General features: G+C 50.4%; 1 long non-coding RNA gene across 1 annotated transcript; it reads right to left on the bottom strand.

Moving 5' to 3' along the window:
- Positions 1-4477: 4477 nt before the first annotated feature.
- Positions 4478-9904, bottom strand: LOC114007213 (uncharacterized). The gene is made up of 3 exons (XR_003548836.1): positions 9546-9904; positions 9005-9109; positions 4478-5317 (listed from the first exon to the last, which is right to left on the bottom strand). It is a non-coding gene; the product is annotated as an uncharacterized LOC114007213 (long non-coding RNA).
- Between the last annotated feature and the right edge of the window lie 106 nt (positions 9905-10010).

Below are 10010 nucleotides of genomic sequence, written 5' to 3'. Positions count from 1 at the left end.
AGAGGGCGAGGCGCCGCGGCGGCGCAGGAGGGGGCGGGGGTCCAGCTCCGGGATGGGGGCGAGGCGGGGAACCCTGGGCCCGAGGCCGAGGCCCGCGGCCGGCGTCTTCCGTGAGCGCCGCTCGGGTTCCGCCCCTTAAAGAGGACGCGCCGCGAAAACCCGGCTCCCGGCCCCGGAGATCGATTTCGCTCGAAACCAGACCGCGATCTGGGTTTCCCTCCCGGCGTCTGTCTGACCACTGAGATTCTTCGTGGTAGCTTTCCTTTTTACCCAGAGCTAGGAAACGCAGGTGACCCGAGGCGGCTTTGTACAGAGTCGCTTCTCAACCTAACGTAGACAGAGCTTCGGTCATTGCCCTGAGCTAGATGTCGTGCAACGCCCCGCGGCAGGGGGTGCGGGCGCCCCGCTCTGTGGGTTCGATCGCTTAAGGAGGGGGGCCCAGCAGGAAAACACGGAAACGTGCAGCTTCAAAACGCCACAAGAGCTAGGAAAGAAATGGAAGACTGGGACTAAGATAGCGTGCGGCTTAGGGGAAGGGAAGACCTTGGGGGAGGGACCAGAAAGAATAAAGCCCTAACATAGGAAGGAGCCGGGTGTGAGGTTTAGAGTGTGCGTGTGCTCGGTTAACCTGGAAGAACCAAGGGGTGGCCAGATAGCCCCCTGGCCAAAGAGCAGAGAGACAGAGCTGGGCATCGGCGCACAGGCGCAAAAGGGGCCGTGAGCGGGGTCCTACAGCCAGAGGTTAACGAGGCGGCTCAGCCTGGGGTACGTGGACGTAGCTGCCTATGCACAGCCTTCCTCTCAGGGTGAGCGAGGAGCTTCTGCAGAAGTCTGGCTGCGCTTGGGAGTGGTCCCCACGAGTGGAAGGGGCGCTAGGGAGAAACACAGAGACACTGAACGCCAATTACTCCCACAACTAGAAGTGTGACAGTTATTCAGCAGCCTTAAGGAGTGTCCAGAAAATGCCACCTAGGCTGCTGATACAGATAAACCACTTGCCACTTTCACAAGATGCTGTACGCCCTTCGCAGCCCCCAAAGCAAAAACCCTTTTTTAAAAGTAATTAATTTATTGGGAACCAGCAGTTAGCGTAATGGCTATGTCGCTGGACTCCCACGTAGTCGACCGCGGTTCGTGTCCCGGACCCGGTGGCTTAAAACTCACGCCAGGCGCGTGTGCGTGCGTGCCCAAGATCCCGAGAGGAGAATGGAGGAGAAGGGATTGCGGCGTGACCATCCCCCCTGGGGGGTGATTTCTCGCTTTCTGTCTCTATGTCTCTCTCTGTCTGGCGAGCGCACGCACCCTACAGTGAAAAATCTCTCTCTCAAAAAAAAAAAGTAATTAATTTATTGAACCTTATTTACTTACATTATAATTTGATCAGAGAGGGACAGAATGAGAGAGAGAGAGAGAGAGAAAGCCACCAGATCCAGGACTTGAACCTCAGTACACCATGTGGGAGTCCAGCACCTTTAACTACCATGCCACCTGCTGGCTCTGCAAAAGTCATATTTCTAACACTGGATAAATGTGGCCAGCCACTAAATATCCCCTTCCCTAACTCCCTCCCTCCTGATTTACTTAACCACACTATCCTAAAGGTGCAGAGAATGTTCTTGTGTATCTCGGATTCCCTAAAGGATCTGCGGACTTAATATGAAACCGTGGGCCCTGGGTTCTGTTCCCTGAATTAGGTGGTAACCTTGTGGCCCAGGCAAGCCTTGCTAGACCTCTGATTCCCATTAAGCAAAATGGGGAGACTTCAACTAAAACTATCCTAGGTCAACTAGATGCTCTACAAGTCCTCTAGACTTGCGCTTGTGACTCTGGGAGTCGGTGTTTCACAGTAGTGAAAAACATCAGTTCTGGAGCGAAATAAGCCTGGCTTCAATTCCTGGTTCTCTGTAGCCTGAATTACGCTAGGAACAAGTTTCTTGGCCTCACTCAGCCTTTGTTCCTTACTTGTAAAATGAAGGCAAGAATAGTACCTACCTTGGGCCAGCAGGTGGTGTGGAGGTTAAGGCTCTGGACTCCAATATGGTTGACCATGTTTCAAGTCCAGACCTGGTGGCTTGAAAATCACACGGGAGTGTGTGTGTGTTGCATGTGTGTGTGTTCCCCAAAATTCCAGGAGGGGAATGGAGGAGAAGGGATTGCAGCATGGCCATCCACCCAGGAGGGTGATATCCCACTTTCTCACTCACTGTTTCTCTCTATCCCCAGGACCCACATCCTATGGCAAAAACCTTATTAAAAAAAAAAGAAAGAAAGAAAGAAAAGAAAGGAAAAAAAAAAAAAGAAAAGAAAGAAAGAAAGAAAAAGGAGCCAGCAGGCGGTGTGGTGGTTAAGGTGCTGGACTCCCACATGGTTGACCGTCGTTTGAGTCCCAGACCTGGTGACTTGCTTTCTCATTTTTCTTCTCTCTCTCTCTCTCTCTGGCAAGCACATGTGCCATGCAGCAAATTTTAAAATAGTAAGAATGATAAATGAAATTAAATAAATAATTATTAAAACAACAACAAAAACAGGCATGTGCCCCAAATCCCAAAATCCCAAGAAGAGAAGGGATTGAGGCTTGGCCATCTTCTCAGGAGGTGATTTCTCCCTTTCCCTCTCTCTGTCTCTCCAGTAAGCACACACACCCTATGACAAAAATCTAAAAAGAAAAACAAACAAACAAAAAAAAACAGTTAAAATCAAACTGGAGAGAGGGGAGGGGGGCACTGTTGATGATTTTGATGGATGCTAACGTTTGAGGACCACCCTCCAGGTAGTTTGCATCCGGTCCCACACCATGCACACACCTGTGATCCAGGCCAGCTGTGACTGGGGCCGGATCTCGGTGAAGACCCTGTTGGGGGTACCTGTCTCTCATTGTTTATCTAACTCATGGAAGAAATAAATTTTAAAAGTTAAAAGAATTTTTTTTTTTTTAGAAAGAGATTTTTGCTGGGGCAGCAGGTGGCATGGTGGTTACGGGTGTTGGACTCACGCATGACTGACCATGATTTGAGTCCCTGATCTGGTGGCTTGCTTTCTCAATTTGTCTACTTTGTCTTGCCCTGCCCCTCTCCAGTCAAATTAAAAAATAATAAATGAATAAAGTTAACTAAAGTAATTCTTAAAAAAAAAAAGAGAGAGAAATTTTTACTATAGGGTCTGCGTGCTCACCAGAGACACAGACGGAAAGAAACATCTCCCCCCCAGGGGGGATGGCCACAGCAATCCCTTTTCTAGTCTCCTCTTGGGATTGTGCGCATGTATGCACACACACCTGGCATGAGGTTTAGGCTGCCAGGACTGGGGCTTGAGCTGCTGTCAACTATATGGGAGTCCAGCAACGTAACCATTACACCATCTGCTGGTCCCAAGAAGTTAGAAGAGTCGACAAAAAAATTAACATGAATAAAAATGAGACGGTATCTGTCTATGACAGTATCTTTTTTTTAAAGAGATTTTTGCCATAGGGTGCATGCACTCACCAGAGAGACAGAAAATGAGAAGTCACCCCCCACAGGGGGGTTAGGCGGGGAGCATGGCCACACTGTAATTCCTTCTCCATTCTCTCAGAATTTTGGGCACTCATGTACACATGCCTGGCGTGAGTGTTAAGTTGCCACGTCTGGGACTCGAACTGCACTTGACTACACAGGAGTCCAGTGACATAACCATTACACTGGTCCCTGCCTATGATAATGACTTGACTAATATGTACTGTATTCGTGCTGGGAAAAACTATTTCATATAGATGTACAATGATTAAATGTAAATATTTGGAAAGAATGATATATTTTACTTTATTATTATTTTTAAATTTTTAATAGGGCACATGCACTCACTAGAGAGAGAGAGAAAGTGAGAAAGTAAATCACCAGGTCTAGGACTCGAACCACAGCCAGTCATGTCAGAGTCCAGCACCTTAACCACTATGCCACCAGCTGGTCCTAAATGTAAATTGTTTTAGATGTAAAAAAAAAAAAAAGAAGAAAGATGTCATACATAAAGAAGCACCAAGAATAGCAAAAATAATTATGTTTTAAGAATAATTTTATTTAACTTTATTCATTTATTTATTTTAATTTGACCAGAGAGGGACAAAGTGAGAGAGAGAGAGAAGTGAGAAAGCAAGTCACCAGGTCTGAGACTCAAACCATGGTCAGCCATGTGGGCATGTTGAGCACCTTAACACAACACCACCTGCTGGCCCCAGCAAAAACAATGATATGAAATATAAATCCTAACCCAAAATGTGTTAAGGGAAAACTTTCAAAATGACATGTTTAGGCCACCTGGTGACATAGTGGATTAGGAAGGTGTATCCCACATGGCCTACTGCATAGTTCGTGTCCTGGACCTGGTGGCTTGAAAATCACACTGGGCACATGTGTGTGGATGTTCAAAATCCTGAGAGGAGAATGAAGGAAAAGAGAGTGCAGCATGGTCATCCCCCCCAGGGGGTAATTTTGCACTTTTTTCTCTGTCTCTCTCTGGTGAGCACATGCGCCTTCTAGCAAATTTGGGGGTGGGGAGGGAATCACAGCTGTTGGCTTGTGGTCAAGCTGCTTTGCACTTCTAGGTAACTTCTTTGTTTTTTTCATTACCGAAGGGTGCATGTACCCTTGAGGTGAGGGGAGGAGAAAGCACCACCCCCAGGTGGGACTTGGTCATGCTGCATTCCTGTTCCTCCATTTCCCATTGCAGCAGGATTTAAGGCACAGACACACATGCACCTGCCGGTTTTTCAAGCTTCCAGGGTTGAGATTCAACCACGGTGGCCATGTGGGGTCCAGCTTTCAATGCACCATGCCTAAGCCCTGCGCTATGCTATGGGCCAGCCCTTACAGGGTGACTTTATGCAATCCCCGGGCTTAGGAGTAGCAGAGGTGTAGCATGATTAATTAATGAATAGACTGACTGTACCAAGGAACAATGGCCAGACCATACATGACACGAAAACTGACCACTGCCTCTGCAGAAACCAGTCCAGGAACCCAGACCACAGCCTCAGCAGAACGTCAGGACTCCCTCAACGACTGTCAGCTGCCCCTATTTCCAACCCTGGACTGACTTGAAAGAGCCAAATAGCCTCTCTAAGCAATCACACTAGATCCCCACCAGCAGCTTCCCCTGCCAGATACTGCCAATTGGAGCACTCCTGAAACTTTTCCCACCACCATTGTCTGAGTTTCCATTTGTATTTGACTCTCTGCCAAGTGCAAGTAATGGTGCTTCACTTTCTTGCCATAGAAATCTCTGAATGCATGGCCTCTGTCCTCTTTGGGTGGTCTTCACTGATGTCCAAAGAGTCTTCTGGACCCTGGAAAGCAAGGTAATTATTAATAGTTCCCAGTTCTTGGAAATGCTGGTGCAGTTCTAGTCCCACTAGGTGGCACTATTCACTTTGCAAAGTGCAATGGACGGATCCCAGACTGTTGGAAAGGAGAGGGAAGGGAAAAGATTCAAATGCCCATGAGACTGGCTTGGGCAGATGTGATGCAGGGCAAGTACTAGTTCAAGTACCTGGGAGGAGGGGGTGGAGCGGGGGAACTGGCTGGCTCCAGACTCAGCCTCAGAATTTTGGCATTCTGGGCAGGATGATAGTGTGTGTGTGTGTGTGTGTGTGTGTGTGTGTGTGTGTTGCAGAGGGTGTGTGTTGGGGGGAGACTTTCCTGTGCATCATAGGTATTTAGCAGTATCTCAGGCCTCCACTCACTGAATGTCAAAAACACTCCTGTTTGCGGCCGGCAGGTGGCATGGTGGTTAAGAGCACTGGACTCCCATATGTCTGACACAGTTTGAGTCTTAGACCTGGTGGCTTGCCTTCTCACTTTCCCTCTCTTGCTTTCTTTCTCTCATCTGTACCTCTCTGGTAAAACTTACTTGTTCATTGTCATCATCATCTTCTCTTCTTCCTCATCCTTCTCCTCCACTTCTTCTTCTCATGATTTTTTTTTCCCAGACAGTCCCAGCACCAGCCAGAGAAATGGCATACCCCCTCCCCTGAATGGGGCATGGTCATATCACCACTGTTTTCCCTCCATTCTCTGTTCCACTAGGATTTGGGGCACATACCACACTCGGTGTGTTTTTCTTTTCTTTCTTGCTTTTTTACAATTTTAAAATTTATTCATTTATTTAATTTGACGAGAGAGAGAGAGAAAGTAAGAAAGCAAGCCACCAGGTCCAGGTCTGAGTGGTGGTCAGTCATGTGGGAGTGTCCAGCGCCTTAACCACCATACCACCCACTGGCCCTTCTATTTTTTAAAATATTTACTTTTTTATTCCTTTATTTTAATTTGACCAGAGAGAGCACACACACACACACACAGTGAGAGAGAGAGAGAGAAAGCAAGAAAGCAAGCCACCAGATCCAGGACTCAAACTGCGGTTGGCCATGTGTGAGTGTCCAGCACGTTAATCACTATGCCACCTGCTGGCCCCTCTTTCTTGCTTTAAAAAAAAATTTGCTAAAGGGCATGTAGGTTTGCCAGGGAGAAAAACATGTGCCAGCTCCGGGACTCACACCACAGTTGGTCATGTGGGATCCAGTTCCACACACACAGGGCTCAACCACTGCACTGCCAGGTCAGCGCTCCAGCACTTCCTCTCGTGAGAACTGCTCTTTCTCTCGTCCTGGTTTCCCAGCTGGCCCTTCTCTCAGCGTCATAGACTAGGTGCTACCTGCGGTGTGCCTGGGGCAGAAAGGAAATGTTTGGCCCCAAGCGGCATTTCAGTAGAATCAGCCGACTGGAGGCAGCTGTGTGAGGGCTTTCTCAGGCTCTGCCCTGGTCTGGGCGTGGCCAGCCGTCTTAGAGGGTTCTCAGTTCTTGGTTCTCCTTCCACCTGGTCTGTAGAAGAGGCGTGAGCTGCTTGCTCTGGCCTAAAGTCATGGGGAGAGACAGGAGGCTGGGCTGTGATGGGGGAAAAGAAACCCTGCCTGCCTCCCTTCTGCAGCCCTCGCTCATCCCGTGTTCATGGACAGAAAAGAACGAGGAAATTAGGAAAAGGCCAGGCAGGAGAGGCGGTGAGTCCTCCCAATGGGCCCGGGCTGGGCCGAGTGTTTCCGGATCTTCACAAGAGCACCATGAGGACGCTGTAACTCTGCTGTTTATTTCTGCCTTCAGATGAAGACAGTGGGGTTTGGAGCCGGAGTTGGCCAGCGGTCCTGTGCCTGTGCTCTTCAACAGGACTCCAACGGAGAGGAGGGAGATGGTGTTCTGCAGGGCCGCATGGCTGCCCTCTGGGGGAGAGGGGAGAAACCGAGGACCAACAGGGAGGGCAGGAGGAGTCAGATCAGGAGCTGGGAGAAGGGGACCCACCGGGAGGGTCTCCCAAGCTTCAGCACAGCACCCACCTCGGTGGGCAGCCCTGCCTTCTGTAGAAAACTCCTGGAGGCCGGCTGGGGCAGGGCCACACAGCAAAGAGAGAAGGGGCTTATGGGACCCTGTCACAGTGACAGAGCCATAGGACAGCCCAGCAATGAGAGCAGCCAGCTCCAAGAAGTCGTGGGCTGGGGACGTGAGAGGGGCAGGGATAGACACTCGAAAAGCATAGACCCCAGGGGACCATCGGAGCCTAGCCCTAGGAACTGTGGTGGGGATATTTTCCTGAATCGAGTTAGTGCCCAGCCTCAGAGCTGAAGGAGTGGATGAAGGAGCAGCAGCTTGCATCCTGGGAGCTGTCACCAAGGGACGCTCCAGCCTCCTCTCTCATGCCCACCTAAGGTGTGACTGGCAACTTGGAAGTCACATAATCAAAGGTGACTAGGCTGTTATGTGCATTGGGTCGGAGGCAGCCAGCCAGGCTCAGCCCCAGGGTCCTCCACTGCATTGTCCTGTGACCCCAGGAACAATTAGCCCGCAGGAAACCAAGTCTCTGATGTTCATTTAGAAAGTGAAAACTTACTGAAGCTTCAGCAAACAAAATAATTTAAAACTTGTACTTAGCAAGTGTGAATTCTAAAAGTTGACCTTGCTTAGCCAAAGTGGGTATGGAATAAAGGAGTATAAGGAGCCCTGAAAGGACAGAATGAGCCAGACTCTCAGCTAAAAAAGAGATGAAACTTGTTTCCTGAAACTTTTTCTTTTTTCTTTTGCCATAAGCACCCATATTCTCCAGAGAGAGAGAGACATAGAGATAGAGAGAGGGTAAAGTGAGAAATAAGCCCCCTGTAGGGATGGTCATGCCACAATCCCTTCTCCATTCTCCTCTTGGGATTTTGGTTATGCATGGACACACACCTGGCATGATTTTTTTCTCTTCTTTTTAAAAAAGAATTATTTATTTAAACTTATTTATTATTATTATTTAATTTGCTGTAGGGCACATGCACTCACAAGAAAGAGACAGAGAGAGAAAAAAAAAGTGAGAAAGCAATCTGTCAGATCTGGGACTAGAACCATGGTCAGCTACATGGTCTAATGCCTTAACTATCTTGTCACCTACTTGGCCCCACCTGGTGAGCTTTTCAAGCCCCAAGGTCCAGGACTAGAACCACAGAGTCAGCCATGGGAGATCCTGAACCTTAACTTCCAGACCACCTGCTGACAGGTTTCCTGAAACTGAACAGATTCCTCAGCTCTCTGGCTCCAGTTTGTCTGCAGGGCGCCTAGCCAGGTTCTGATGAACACCCACCTCCCACCCTCCCGCTATTCACTTCTCTCTACCTTTTGCCTTCTCTCTCTCCTAGGCAGCTCTTTGTGGATCTGTAAGGCTTAGCCTCTCTCCTTTCTCCCCTGACCTAAGTGTTGGGCCTCCTGGCTGTCCCCAGGGGCTGGCCCCCTCCTTTTAGAATTCCCTGAGTTAAAGCCAAGTGTAGCTTTCTTACAAACACTGACCTGGAACTTGTGCCCAACGTCATGTTTAAATCACCACTGTCAGGCCCATCTCCCTTTCACTAGGTTATCCTGTGCTCAGAAACTTTTCATGGCTCCCCAGTGCCCTCAGCATAAAGCCAAAATCCCACCAAGGCCTTTTGTAACCCAGCGAGGCTGGCCTATCTCACCTGTTGACCATGCCCTCCTAGGCTGTTCTGCATCCACCACCTAAACCGCCGTTGCACTTCTCCCCGCTTTATTCCTCCACTCAGAACTCTCCTCCACTTCTCCACCTACGAAAATACGTTCAGCATTTCGGCCCAACCAAAGCTCCAGGGACTGACTCCGGTGCCCCAGCCTGTGTCCGTGACCGCTTTCGCTGCACTCCCTGCATTTCACGTGCACTTCCAATGCTGTTGTGCAGCCCTAAACCACACAAGCTAGCCGTGCTCCTTGAGGCGTGTCCTGTGTCAGTGGGCGCGGCGGCACCGCAAAGTCTGTTCTCTTGACAGGCCTTCCTGGCCACCAACCTCCTCTCCGCCAAGTTTGGGAGCCCCTCTGTCCAGGGCTGCCCTCGAAACTCTGGCGTCGCCTGTCTTTAACTGTCGTGACCGCTGCCGCCCTGCAAGCTGCATGGGCAAGGACGCCTCACTCCTGGCTGGCCCCAGCCCTCCGCCGCTTTGTCCGTAGAGAGCCTATTGCCACCCGACTGTCCCGCCCCGTTCTTACCCGGTGTCTTCGGGACGTTCATGAAGTCGCATCTGAGCACCAGCTGCAAGTCGGCTAGTTCCTGCCGGCGCCAGCTGGTTTAAAGCTGGGCCGCTACGCGTCCCTTGTCCCATCTAGTCCCTGGAGGGCACTGGCCGGCTTCCTGTCCCTGTGCCTAAAGACAGGATTCCGGACCAGTGGTCAGACCCCCTTCTCCCGACCCTGCTAAATTCGGCTGGAGCCCGCGTGGTTAGGAGCAGTAGCCCCAGCCCTGCGCCCGAGGCCATCGGTAGGTGCCCCGGGAATGCGCCGAAGCGGTGGAGGCAGCGCGCGCAGGGAGCGGCTCCCAGTCCAGCACGCCGCCAGCGGCTGAGCGCTTCGCGCGGTCTCCAGCACAGGAAGTTTTAAACCACCATCTCCCCCACCCCGAAAAGGCGAGGGGGCGAGTCCGGCAGAAGGTCCTGTTTACCGCGGCTCCTCGCGGCG

This window comes from Tupaia chinensis, unplaced genomic scaffold, assembly GCF_000334495.1.
Source record: "Tupaia chinensis unplaced genomic scaffold, TupChi_1.0 Scaffold000140_1, whole genome shotgun sequence".
NCBI classification, from domain to species: domain Eukaryota; kingdom Metazoa; phylum Chordata; class Mammalia; order Scandentia; family Tupaiidae; genus Tupaia; species Tupaia belangeri.
This window is presented reverse-complemented; position numbering and strand designations above follow the sequence as displayed.